The following is a 10,820-nucleotide window of genomic DNA, read 5'->3' as shown; positions in this document are numbered from 1 at the left end:
CAAAATCCTCTTTCAAATAAATTTATGTCTCAATTAGACTTAGATGTCACAGTTCTCTGTTTGGTAATACAATGAATCTTTAGGTAAATGTAAGCATATTTCATTTTTAAGTTTTTTTTAATAAATTAAATTAAATGTGATTGATTTGTGACCAGTCTGGTGTAAGTGAATCCCGTCTGGGAGAACATAGGATTCACCTGTTAATCCTTGCTTTCTATCCAATCTTCCTCAGCAAAAGTGTGGTTACCAGTAGGATATGTCCTTGACCAACACCTGGTTTATGTTTAAAGGAAGACCTGTGGGCCAGCTAGGGATGTTGGGGAAAACAACTCCTTAATGAGTTTTGATGCTAAGAATAACATGAGAAACAATGGGAGTCAGTCCCATGCACAGCTTTATTGGCAGTAATGGGAAAGAGATGGAAGGAGAAAGGTTGAAGGGGACTCAATATACAACTCAGTCACATGCACTAATCTCAGACCCTGAAAATAAATGACCAAAGAGCTACAGAGGTTACATACCAACTGTTCAATTCCGAAAAATAAAATAAAATAAAACCAAAAAGCTCATGGAAGTTATAGGCAAAAAAGCCTATATTTATTCCATTGGAGGTAGGAAACTAGACACAGGTGCCGGGGTCTGCTCTAGGACTATGCAGACCCAAAGCAGCAAGACTAAGCCTTGATACATATATATAGTCATGGCTAGACAAGAGGCAGGCAGTGAGGTGTAGCGATTGCAGTGAGGGAATGACAGCAACAATGAGACAAGTTTGCCTAGTGGAAAAATTCTATTCATAGCAGGGCTTCATGACCAGAATGTGGTTCCTGCAGGCACTTGACCAAGCTCAGGGACTACCTGGGACTGGCTTCAACCAATTCTATGATTTAGCTGCAGCAGAGTTCATTCAGAGGATGAGTGCAAAGGATTGTTGTTATGCCAAGCTCAGGGCACAGCTTGCTTGCTGGGCTTTATCTCTGGAGAACAGGGTGTCTACCAATAGTAAGAAAAGAGAAGAATAAAAAGAGGAGTGGTCTTGGGGTGGAAATCCTGATACTAACATGGAGGAATAACTCACATAAGGACAGTGCTGTGTTGGGGAGCACAGAGACATGGTTCCATTCAGCTGGAAAGGTATGCTCCAAGGTGCCATTCTAAAAGGGATACTTAAACCCTGATTTTGGTAGCCACCTGGAGCTGGCCATTTTTTAGGGTTTGTGGCATATAGGGGTTTGGGGAAGTATATAGCTATAGGGAGAAAACCAAGCTAACTGTAGGAAAAATATTACTTTGGGATACACAGCCAGGTTAACTTTAAAAAATATTATTGCCAGTATTTTTCCATGACAGATTCTATAAACTATAGCCTCCTTTAAGGGGATACTATCATGGAGGTCTCTAGACCACCAGGCCTATTTTATAATAGTGATCACCAGAGTCTAAACGTTGTTTTTTGTGATTGTTAAAAGGGAACTTCAGTAACTTCCATCTTAAACTTCCATCTTTATGATTTATCTTCTTACTGAGGCACCATATTTAAAGGGCTATCTTCAACACATAATTAAACTACACATGCCATCTTTGGATAGTCTCTACCTATGTTTTTCAGTGTATTTTGTCATTTTAGTGACATTGAGAAACTTTTGTTGGGCCTTGTTTGCAATTTAATACAAATGAGAACTATTTGTTAAACTGTCCTATACAACGTAGGCCAGGGAAAGTCTCCCAGAACATGCCACAGCCAGTGACTTCCTAATTACTCAGCACCTACCCTATCATCCAGAGGGAAGCAAGCCTAATAAGGTTGAGTTCCCACTGCGAAGGCCAACTTAACCACAGAAACCACACTTTCTGCATCCTTTAAGTGCCAGGGTCAGACCTGGCTAGCAAAGGGCTGTAACACTGCGACTTCTTGAAGCAGACTCTCTAGCTTCTAGACCCAGACATCCTCCCCTCCAAGCCAAAACTCCTCATGGTTGTATGTGGTTTCCTGGCTTGGCTTACTGAGTCCCTCAGTAAAGGCTACTTACCGTACCTTCCTCAGTCTAATGATCTCACTCACATCCTGATACCTGCCAAAGACATAGTGAAGTCTTCCTATTCCCCCATGGCTCAAAAGCATTTAGGGATTGAGCCATTTCCATTCAACAAACATTGATTCAAGACTTCCTAGGTGCTAGATCCCAGAGATACAAAGTCAAGAACAAATAATATCAGTCCCTCAGAAACTTTCAGAAGTCAAAAAGCCATAGTTAAGGCCTCCTTTTGACAATAGCTATGTGACTAGAGGCAAGTAGCTTAACCTCTCAGAGTCAGGCAATTCCCCTAAAATTGAGGCTGTGATCTATCTCAGGGTAAGGAGTTTCTGAAGCATTAAATAACTGGTTATTAACAAGTATAATAGATTCAACCAATCAATAAGCATTTATTAAGAGCCTGTCTATGCCAATTGGGAAAGTTCTAAACCTTGAGAATACAAAGGGAAAGCAAAAGCAAGTCTTGCCCTCGAAGAGTTTACAAACTAATGGTGAGAAACCTGTAAGATTATGTCCTGGAAGGTAGCCACCCTAAATATCAAGGCACTAGATTCTGGGAGGACCAGGAAAGGCCTCCTTCAGAAGGTGGCTTTGGAGATGAGTCTTGAAGGAACACAAAGGCTCCAAGAGACAGAACTGAGGAGAGAGAGCATCTCCATGCATGGAGGACAGCCAATGCAATGGTGTTGAGACAGGACTTAGGACATCATGTTTGAGGACTAGCAAGTAGACCAGTATGACCACATCATAGGATGAATGGAAAGGACAAATGTTACAAGACTGGAAAGGAAGGGGAAAAAAAACCAGAGCAAAGCCCTATGAATCCTATGTAAGCTCCTCTAGGCAGGAACAGCTTTACTTCATCTTTGTATTCCCAGTACTTAGCAGGGCAGCATGGCACAGAAGTAGCCCCTTACCATTAGAAGGACTAGAATTTAGTCTGGTTGTGAAGAATTTTAAATGCTAAACAAAGGAATGTATATTTGATTCTATGAGGCTTCCCTGTAGGGAAATGCTGGGGATTATTGAATAGGAGAATGGAACATGGTCAGATCTGTGCTCATTTTGGCAGTTTTGTGGCAGATGGATTGGAATGGAGACATGGAGCAACACCTAGCAAAGCTTCTGGTGCATAGTAGATCTGGCACATAGTAGGTTCATAGAAGGCTATGTGATAAGGGCCCAAACTAGGGCAGTGGTTATGTGAGTGGAGAGAAAGGGATGTGATGGGAGATGTTACGGAGGTAGAAACAAGATTTGCTTGGACATATAGGGGGAGGGAAAGTGAGTAGTCAAAGGAAAATGATAGGTCATATACTTGGATGTCTGGGAGAGTGACGTTACTCTCAACAATACTAGGGAAGTTTGGAAGAGGAATAGTAGGGTTTTTTTTCGTTTGTTTGTTTTTTGGAGGTGAGGAAGTCCAGGCAATTGGGGTTAAGTGACTTGCCCAAGGTCACACAGCTAGTAAGTGTGTCAAGTGTCTGAGGTTGAATTTGAACTCAGGTGTGACTGACTCCAGGGCCAGTGCTCTACTCACTGCACCACCTAGCTGCCCCTAGCATAGTAGGTTTTGAGGGAAAAGATAATGAGTTCTGTTTAAAAGAGACGACATGATGAATTTGAAACGCCTGCGTAACATCCAGTTCAAGATGTCCTTTAAAGTCAGTTGATAACATGTGACTGGTACTCAGGAAGAATAGGTATATAGATCTGGGAATCATATATGGAGATGATTGTGAAATCATGGGAGTTGATATGATCACCAAGTGAGGTAGACAAAAAAAAAAAAGGAAGAGGGTCCAAGACAGAGCCTTGGAGGAAACCCCCCACAGGTGCCTACTATGTATTGGGCACCGTGCTAAGGGCTTTACCAAATGCCAACAAAATAATAGGTGCTTAATAAATGCTTCTTTCCCCTTCCCTATTGCCTTGTTTAAAGGAGGGAGGTGTGGCTACCAGGGACTGGATCCTACTAGCAAGGCTTCACAGAATGCCTTCCTGTCTTTCAGTTGTAAAGAGGAAACTGTTCTACAACAATAGTGGGAAATCATGTCAATCTGAGAGCTGTTTCCTACCTAAAATTTCCCAGGTAGTCCAAGTCAAAGTGCCAGCCAGCAACGTAGAATCTAGCACTGGGCCTCTTTGGGAGGTCACTGATTGCTTGTGGCTAGATCTAACTATGTTTGATATTCCCTCTTCGCTGTTCGTAAACATCAAATTGGAATAGATTGTCTCAGTGAGTTTTCTGCAACCGATTGTAAAGCCATTAAGCGGGGTGGGAGGATTTGATTAATCAACTCAGTCACACAGACGAAGATGCACACTGACACACAGACACACATACTCCTTACATGTTGGAAATGTTATCATGGGCTCTAAGTACTATAAAAATGTCTGACTCCCTTATTTTATGGAGAAGGAAACTGAAAACCAGAAACATTGTGTCTTACTCAAGGTCACACAAATGGTCACAGGTCACAAGACCAGGTTCCCCAGACTCCAGATTAATTTTTCTTTCTACTACATCATATTACCTCCCTCTTAGGTGCTGTAAACTACGAGGTGAGCAGTTTGTTCCAAATGAACTTTAATTTTCATAAGGAACAAGAGGCCATTTTGCATTTCCATCCCATCTCACCATCCCTTCTTCACGGAAAAAAAGTGCTTGATTTACTGGGAGAATTGTTCGCTGTAGTGTTCAGTATCTCTTTTATTAGAATGTAAGCTTCTTGAGAGTAAGGACCATCTTGTTTTCTGGATATTGTATACCTAGCACAGGGCCTGGCCCCTACTAAGCACTTAAGAAATATTTATTTGTCTATCTCTCATCCATGTGCTACTTCATGGATAGGGAACTTAGGAATCAGAAAGACCTGTGTTCAAATCCGGTCTCACACATTTAGTAGCTGTGTGATCCTGGGAAAGTCCCAGAACCTCTCTGGGCCTCAGTTCCCTTGTCTGTACAGTGTTTAGATTGGAATCAATGGCTTCTGATGCCCCTTCCCTCTCTAAATCTATGCTTCTATGATATTATCATTTATAATACCTAGAACATTAAGTGCTATTAAGTACCTATCTATTACATGCTAGTTTAATAGATATGTATCCATCATTACCATAAATAATAAATGTTTATTGTTCATCAATTGTGAGCAGGGAAAGCACCAAAAAGCTATTTGGCTTTCCCTCTAGAGAGAAAGGTTCATCTACGATCCAGGAAAACCTCAGGGAGCAGTGAGCATCTAATCAAATAGGAATAAATAGAATTTTACGTGTTCATTTGCTGTTTATTTAATGGCTAATAATATTTAATTGTTTATTTTTCAAGAACTAAAGATACTTATGCTATTTTCTTATACCCTAGGCTGTAATGATAAAAACTATCACCAGAAGCCTCTGTTCTCATATTGCTATCATGACTATTTCTCATACTTTCCCCAAAGGGGCAAAATCTCACCTGAGCCAAATGATGCTAAACACCAGAGGAGTATTTGTAACTTGACAAGGACACTTATCCTTTCTACTAAGTAAAGCAGATAATAAACATACACTGTTTTGATTTTTGATGTGTTCTGCAGCAATGAATATTATTGTCTTTTTTTAAAAGATGAGATGATCCAATACATCTAACTTCTAAGATCTAGACATACCCCTTCATCTGAGGTCTCAGAATTGTGAAATAGACAAGAACAAAGGGATGAAGGCACCAAATATGTAGTTTTATGAAGGTAAAATATTGGTTTTGAATGTCACGAAGCAATGAAAATTGAATAATTTTCCATTGTAATTTAAGAGCTGTTCAAAGCATGCTTTAAGCTTTTTTTAAGGTAAAGCAATTATATAGATGCTCTATATTTTGTGGTTTTTGTTTAAATACTAAACAAATGAAGATCTAGTCCCTGAAATGTCTGTTATACTCATACATTGTTTTCTGAATGAGAAAGGGGGCTTTCTTTCTATTCAGTTTTACATTTATAACATGCATTGACTTTAAAAATTGTAATTGACACTGTAGCATTTTCTTTTAACACAGCAATAAATATTTTAATGAAAAACACATGCTGCTTTTGGTTGACATTTAGTCATTCTTCTTGGACTACCTTTGCAACATCTCATGAATGTAAACACAAGCTCTTTGTTGGTGAAATCTGCAAAAAGAATCCTAGAACCTTAGCGATGGACAGGGAAGGCTTTAGAGCTTATCCAGTCTATAATCTTATAGATCATAAACTCGAAGCACATGAGATAAAGCAACTAGCCCAAGGTCGAAGCAGTATTTCAAAGAAAAAAGTTGATTCTGAGCACTATGAAGGATTTTTTTCAGTTTATAGAATAATTCATTTAAGGAGTTCCTTTTCTAAATAACTCTTTGATGAATATTAGTTTACTCTCCTTGACCAGAGACACAGAGCAGGGAAATTTCAATTGTTTGGGGTCACTGCAAATTGAAGATAATTATTCTTAATGGAAGATAAAAGTCTTTTAAAAATTATAATGGAAGCAAATGGCTAAGTCAGATTCTCTTGATTTTCTAAGTATATATACCCTTTGCATAAAGAATGGAGCTCTCATTCTTCTATGTTGCATCTCAAATGTATAGGGCTAATTCAGCCAGATTTTTCTAGCGTTAAATTACTCCATGGGAGGTACTTGAGTACTTTCATGATGGATCTAATATTTGATATGAAATGGAAAGATTACTGGAAACTGAATGCTTTAATATAGGCCTGGCTCGGCCACTTAGCAACTGAGGGTAAGTCAATTCAATTTAATGGAGAAAACATTTGTTACAGATCTAATGTGAATTAAATTCAGCAAATATTTCTCGTACATACATTCTGAAGAAGATATAAAGGTTAGATGAGACTCAGTCTTTTTTTCTAGGCACTTAGGGCCTGATAAATTAGAAGAGGCCACTGGGAAGTGCTATTTCAAAACCTCATCTAATAACCTTGACATCATGAAAACTTGAGTCTCTGGCTTCCCCTCCCTAGATCATCCATTTCCTCTTTTATGAAATGGTGGATTCCAGGAAATGACCTTTAAGACTGATTCTAGCTCTAAAATTCTATGATCTTTACCACATCCCCTGTCTATGTTTTTTAGGACAAGGTGGAAATAAGTCAAGATGGAAATCTGATCACTTAGATCTAGAAACTTCCTCTGATTGGAACTGGAAGAAGAATTCTTTTGAAATAAAGCTGGAAACAAGTGGGGACAAAAGGCCATATAAAACTTATTTGTGCGTAGCTTTTGCCCTCACCTGCTTATCAAAATATTGAGTTTTGACCTGTGCTTAGCAATGCATTTACCTCTTTCAGGCAACTAGTTCTGAGGTAATCTTAATGTCCATGTCTAAAACTGCCTGTGTAATTGAACACATTTATTTCTTGGCTGTTTACACACACATATACACACACTCCCTCTGATTTAAGAATTCCTTTTCTCCCAATCAGGGTATGCTGGTAAATGTTTTACAAGTGGCTTTCTGGAGGAAAAAAATGTGTGCATGACACACTTTTGAGTTTAATCTGCATTATTTGTGTTTGTTTTTTTGGAGGCAATCGTGGTATGCCCAGGGTCATACAGCTAGTAAGTGTCTGAGGTCGAATTTGAACTCAGGTCCTCCTGACTCCAATAGTATTTAATCTGTATTATTAACATTTATATTATATATTTATATTTTTATTCATATTGTAACATTTTCTCCATCACTTTCTTAAGTTTAGAGAATCAGCAAAATGATGAATCAAGCTCTGATTAGTAGTGCAGTGATTTCTAAGGTATAAGGGGGAGGGAAAAGAAATAAGCATTTATGTATAATATGTAATTATATATAATAATAAATGTGTATAATTGTGCACTCATCAATTTAGAGCTGGAAGGACATCAAGTCCAACTCCTGCATTTTACAGATGAAAAAACTGATTTCTGAGAGTGACTTGTTCAGGGTCACTGCCAATAAGAATCTGAGGCAGGATTTGAATGCAGGTCTTTCAGCCTTTAGGTCCACCTCAGGTCACGTGGTGCCGCCTTCTTGATGGAGACTGTAAGAAAGATGGCAAGAAAAAGAAAGGGGGAGGGGAAGAGGTCATGTAAAAGAAAAAAGGGAAAAGAGTATTTATACTAATTCTCTGCACATACTGGGCATCTCAGAAATGCTAATGAAGGATTGTAAAGGAAAACTGACGTTTTCCTCTCACTGCAACCCTTTTCTCAGCCACCCTCTGAGCCCCTACCTTGCCCATTTTCATCTGGCTTCTGTTCATTGAAGGTGGGTCACAAGATGGGTCTCTTGATGCTAATGAATGTATCCATCCCTGTATGCAGGGCACACAAAATGAATAAAAATGGTGCATCTTTTACAATGTACACAAAACATCCTGAAAATTCTGTAATTAGGAAGCTTTTACAGGAGCATGTGCTCTGTTATTGCAATAAATTATGATCAAGTGGCATTGAATTACCTGTGCTGAGAAAGATGTTATCCAATCTGCTCCAAGATATATTTATTTAAGCATCTATTGGGTGCAAGGTGCTATGACAAGTTCTGAGAAAAAAGAAAGACAAAAGGAAGAAAAATTCCCCATCCCCAAGGAGGATGCATTAACTCAGATCAGTAAATACAAGATGATGGGTTGGAGAGAGCACCACTGGGGTGGGGTAGGGGATGGGAATCAGGAAAAGCTTCCCATAAGTAAATATAAGGTAATGGGGATGGAGAGAGCACCAAGAGATTGTGGGGAGCAGCTGTGGGGGATGGGGAGAATCAGGAAAGGCTTCTCGTACTTGGGCTTTGAAGGAAGCTAGGAATTATGAGAGGTAAAAGCGAGAAGAGAGTGGATTTCAGTGAGATGGAGGGGAAATCAGCATATGTGCCGTTGTTTGGGCACCGGTCAGGAACACTAAGTTTGCGGAGCTAGGGTGTAGAGGGGTTGAAAAATCCAAAGTTAGCCTTATTAAAAGTGAACCTTCAATAACCCTGCCTAGTAGAGACATCACAATCTGAGATGGCAGATGATCCACAAAATCATTTGAATTTAATGTTTAAAATAACAACTCATTTATACAATGCTATAAGGTTTCCAGTGTACTTTCTTCACAACATTCCTGTATGGCAGGTTGTACACATTTTCTATCCATATTGAAAAGGAGGAAATTTACTATGACAAATTAAATAAGTCAGGCCTTCAAAACTTGGGCTTTTGTGGGATGGTCTGACCGAAGGGATCAGGACGTAGTGAAACAACTTCAAGTTCTTTTCTAGGCCTGTATTAAAATTTTATGCCAAAATCTATGAAGATTTCCCATGCACTTGGGGAACTTTTGACTTAACATCAAATATACAACCTGAAAAAGAATGAGTGACCTCAACTAAAGGCCTTTAGCGATGCTCACAGAACTGCTTCTCTGCCTAGTCTTTTAATTTCTTTCTTCTGTTCTGTCAGATCACTGTTCAGTAAGTGTCTTTTAGAAAGTGGTTTATTTGGGAAAAGACTTCCTGCTGGACAAAAGAATATTTTTCTGGTTTTTGCTAATCGAGTTAGGTAGTGCAGCCAGGGCCTGACAGGGGAAAGTGTTTCCAAATTTCTAGAGGATGATCTCCCAGAAGTCAAGAAAACTTCTATCAACAGCAAAAACGTAAGAGTCTGGGAAATTTATGAGAGAGTTCGGAATTTTGCAAATGGAAGAAATTTGGGATTCCTGGACAAAGACATGTATGGTATGCAAAATGGCAGAGCACACTAAAGCTTCTACAGGATACTGACACTTAAAGTGTTATTGCTAAATTGGGAAGTTATGGTTAACTATGAGTTCCTTTGGCCACAGATGTTTACTGAACTACAAAGATCTCATAAATCCTTTAGACGAACTAATTGTTATTCATCCAACTCCTGTTTTAAGGCTATCCCCCTGTTCCTTATTGGAGGCTTGGAGTCAGGAAGACCTGATTTCAAATCCATCCTAATACTGTGTGACCCTGGGCAAGTCACTTAACCCTATTTGCCTCAGTTCCTCATCTGCAAAATAGACTGGAGAAGGAAATGACAAACCACTCCAAGAAAACCCCAAATAAGGTCAGAAATAGTCCGTCATGACTGAAATGACTGACGGACAACAAGAGTAGTTGCAGAGGGGATTCAGGAGTGGTGGGAGATCGAGGCTGGTTAACCTTGAAAGTTCCCTTTCAACTCTATGATCCTACCCCTTCCAGACAATTTAGGAGGTAGAATACCGGGAATTTAGAGCAGTCAGTGGGATCACTTGATAATGTATTCTGATAAGTTTATTTGAGGGGTGTTTCAATAAGTAGTGTGGAACGTTTTATACCATTTTATATCATTTTTAATTTCAACTAGGCCCAGAGCCTGAATTAATGAGTAACTGGATAAAGATCCAGGACCTGGGCTTCTTTGTTCTCTAGAGTTTGCTGAGGAAATACCCTTACCTCGGTCAACAGGGCCGGATTAGACTGACCTAGGGACATTCTTACCCCTGTTAGCCATTAAAGGATGAGACCCTAACCCCAAGAGAGACTACCTTGCTTAATATTAACTGACCTTTGTCAACATTCTTTACAAATAAAATCCTCTTCTTGTATCATGGTTAAACATACATGGGGGTCATAAACGTGAGGTAATACAGGCTTGCTAGGTCTGCTAAAATAACGTATATAAGTTTTCTCATTGCTTTGTTCAGACAGCCAGAGTTTATGCTCGGACTCCTTGTACGTACAAGTAAGCTAGCTTAGCTATGCTTTAAGGGAAAAATAATAAACAA

The sequence above is a fragment of the Trichosurus vulpecula genome, chromosome 1 (genome assembly GCF_011100635.1).
Source record: "Trichosurus vulpecula isolate mTriVul1 chromosome 1, mTriVul1.pri, whole genome shotgun sequence".
In the NCBI taxonomy this organism is placed as follows: domain Eukaryota; kingdom Metazoa; phylum Chordata; class Mammalia; order Diprotodontia; family Phalangeridae; genus Trichosurus; species Trichosurus vulpecula.
Note: the sequence above shows the minus strand (reverse complement) of the source record.